Source organism: Brassica oleracea, chromosome C1, assembly GCF_000695525.1.
Source record: "Brassica oleracea var. oleracea cultivar TO1000 chromosome C1, BOL, whole genome shotgun sequence".
Classification (NCBI taxonomy): domain Eukaryota; kingdom Viridiplantae; phylum Streptophyta; class Magnoliopsida; order Brassicales; family Brassicaceae; genus Brassica; species Brassica oleracea.
Genome location: NC_027748.1, coordinates 25262438 through 25265964, shown reverse-complemented (window position 1 = coordinate 25265964; position 3527 = coordinate 25262438).

Sequence of the window (3527 nt, the reverse complement as noted above, 5' to 3'; positions counted from 1 at the left end):
GGATCATTATTTATATGATATCGCACACGAAAGAAAATTTTCTGTTTTTAAAATTATCTAATTAACTCTATACTCATTTTTTTATATTTTTATATGATATCACACATTCGTAAAAAATAGATAGTTTAAGATGCAAAAAAAAAATACTTACTTAATGAATATAATATGAACGAATATTACAAATACATCATTTGATAAAATAAATAATTAAAAACTGAAAATTCATATCCGCGGGTCTAGTAGAGCTTAAAAAACAAAGATCGTTTGTCTTAAAAAACAAAGATCGTTTGTCTTCTTAGAACTGGAGAGAAGAAACAATCTAGATTGTTTTTTATTTTTTTTTGACTTAACAAGAAGATTAGAAATTGCTCTGTCTAGTTGTGTGTAACGTTGAATAATCCAAATTAAACAGATCTGTAACATTTTTTAAAAATATTTCTAATATATGTGAAACATTTTCTTGAATCTATAGTGTCAATAATTTGTTTCTTATAAGCTTGGGTTTTCATATTTTTGTTTAATATAAGCATATTTCAATGGAAAAAAACTCAAACTAAGTTTAGTGTTCTTCATTCCATGATTTAAAATTTGTGTTCAAATACTATGTAAGAGGTTTTATGATTTTTAAATTCATGATGAACTTACAATTTGGTTTTAGGTGGATTTGAAAAGATTAAAAATATACAATTTAAAAATGAAAAATCTATAAATTTGTAAATGGTAATTACATTTTACATTTTACATGGTAGAAATTCAGTAAATTTACTTATATTAAATTAATTAAAACACATAAAAAAGTAATATATCTAAGAATATTGACATGATAAGTTGAAAATAAGTGAGTGACAGATAGTTTATTTTGGTGATCATTATAGCCCCAAAATTATGTATATTATTTAATTTGTTCTACATTAACAAAAAACTCTAATTTAATTTGATGTATTATTGGGTTCGATTATCTAGTGAATATAACTTTTATATATTTATATAACGATCCTACTAAATAATGAATAAAATTATTTTTAGTCTTAATTTAAATTTGAAAATGGACACATTTTCTGAAAATTTAAACAGTGTCAGCATTTTATTTAGCTACTAATAAAATAGTATCTACAGTATTTTTATGATATTTAATAATTGAAGAATAAATGCAACGTAATAATCTTTGAAAAAGCATATTCCAAAATAAAAAAAGTTTGACATCATATCATAAACTAAAATTAAAATCAAATTTTTTATATAATTTCTGTGTAAAACGAAATATATTATATGATATAAGCATTTTTTAAAATTTGTTAACAAGAAATTCTCTCGAATTTAAGGAACACAGGAGTTTACCAATGGGCCGGTAAATTTTTATTTTAAAATATTATGGTTTGATTAAACATAAAATCAATTCTATTAAAATAGAAGTCACAATATTTTTTATGTATGATTTTTAAAAATTGGTCCATTCTTCATTTTTTATTAAATATATTATTTATTAATTAATAGTATCTTAACAATAAATTTAGGCAATCTTTACAATATGTTAACCAACTCGCTCGCTTAGTCACAGAATCTTATTTTCATAGGTTTAATTAAATTATTACTTCAATTTTGTAACGAAAATTGGGTTTAAGCATTGCAATAATTGTCTGGTTTATATTATGGTTCGAATTTGACTGTACATTTGGTTGCTCGAACCGGGTCTTTAGATGTGTATGAATGCTGTGGCATTTTAATATAGTTTTCAGAATACTCTACATGTGTGCAGTGCTATATTTTTTTTAATATATGTGGTGTTATGGTTAATATAATATGTTCACTGCGAAAAAATGTTTTCGTAACGACGAAAAATTACGAGGAAAATCATTCCTCGTAAACTTACAAGTAATTTACGAGAATGTTACGACGAAATTGAAATTCGTCGTAACGTACACGTATAATGTTTCGTCGTAAATACTTTGTAAATTTACGACGAAAGTACGTGGCAAACAATATTCGTCGTAAATTTACGAGGATATTACGACGACACATGTTACCGTTATTTATTGGTGAAACTCGCTGTAAAACTGATGTAACAGAGATGTAAAACCTAGTAAAATTTTCCTAGTAAAATCCTTGTTATACTTCACCTACCAAACTCGAATTTTTTTCTATATATATGTCATTTCTCACAACTCACTCTCTCACAACACACAAACGAAAACAAAGAACAAAAATTCTGAGGAAAACAAAATTCCCCAAAAAAATTTTAAAAAAAAAATTCCCCAAAAAAATTTCCAAAAAAAAATGGTGGATGACGGTAATATTTACGAGTTACGGAGTTGGATGTGTTCCCATAAAGATTCGGAAGGGAGAGTGACGAATGCATTTCTGAGCGGGCTAGAAATTTTCATGTACCAGGCGAGCTCTACACTGATCACGTAGGAAAGCGGTAAGATGCTCTGTCCTTGTTGGAAATGCAAGAATTCAAAATTTGCACGTAGTGAAACTGTATGGAAGCATTTAGTAAACCGGAGATTTATACCACAATATTATATTTGGTATCAACACGGAGAGGGTTATGGTGGAAATGAAGCTAGTAGTAGTAATAAAATTTTTGAGGATGCTGGTAATAATGAAGAACCGAATCATTTGCATAATGAATATAATTACCATCAAGAGAAGCAGATGGTAGATCATGATAGGTTCAAGACATGATTACTGATGCATTTTTAGAAACAACTACAACAATAGCTGATGGAACTGGAAATGTAGAAGAACCTAATTTGGATGCAAAAAAGTTTTATGAAATGCTAGATGCTGCAATTTAACCAATCTACACTGGTTGTAGAGAAGGTCTCTCTAAATTGTCTCTAGCAGCTAGGATGATGAATATTAAAACGGATCATAATTTACCTGAGAATTGCATGGATGCATGGGCGGAGTTGTTTAAAGAGTATTTCCCAGAAGACAACGTATCTACTAAATCTTATTATGAAATTCAGAAATTGGTTATAGTCTTGGGTTGCCTTCGGAGATGATAGATGTTTGCATCGACAACTGCATGATCTACTGGAAAGATGATGAGAAGCTAGAAGAGTGTCGATGCTGCAAGAAACTATGATTCAAACCGCAAGAACGTGGGAGGAATAGGGTACCGTACCAAAGGATGTGGTACCTACCAATTACAGACACGTTGAAAAGGTTATATCAATCTGAGAGGACTGCTGCTTCGATGAGTTGGCATGCCGAACATGTCCAGAGGGATGGCCAGGTCGCTCATCCATCAGATGCAAGAGCGTGGAAATATTTCAACAAGGTACACCCAAATTTCAGTAGAAATATTCGGAATGTCTATCTTGGGTTATGCACTGATAGATTTAGTCAATTCGGAATGTCTCGGAGACAATATTCTTTGAGGCCAGTCATTCTTACGCCGTACAATCTATCGCCGGAAATGTGTATGGAACAAGAATTTCTATTCTTAACCATATTAATCCATGGACCGAAGCATCCAAAACGGTCGCTAGATGTTTTTCTTCAACCATTGATACAAGAGC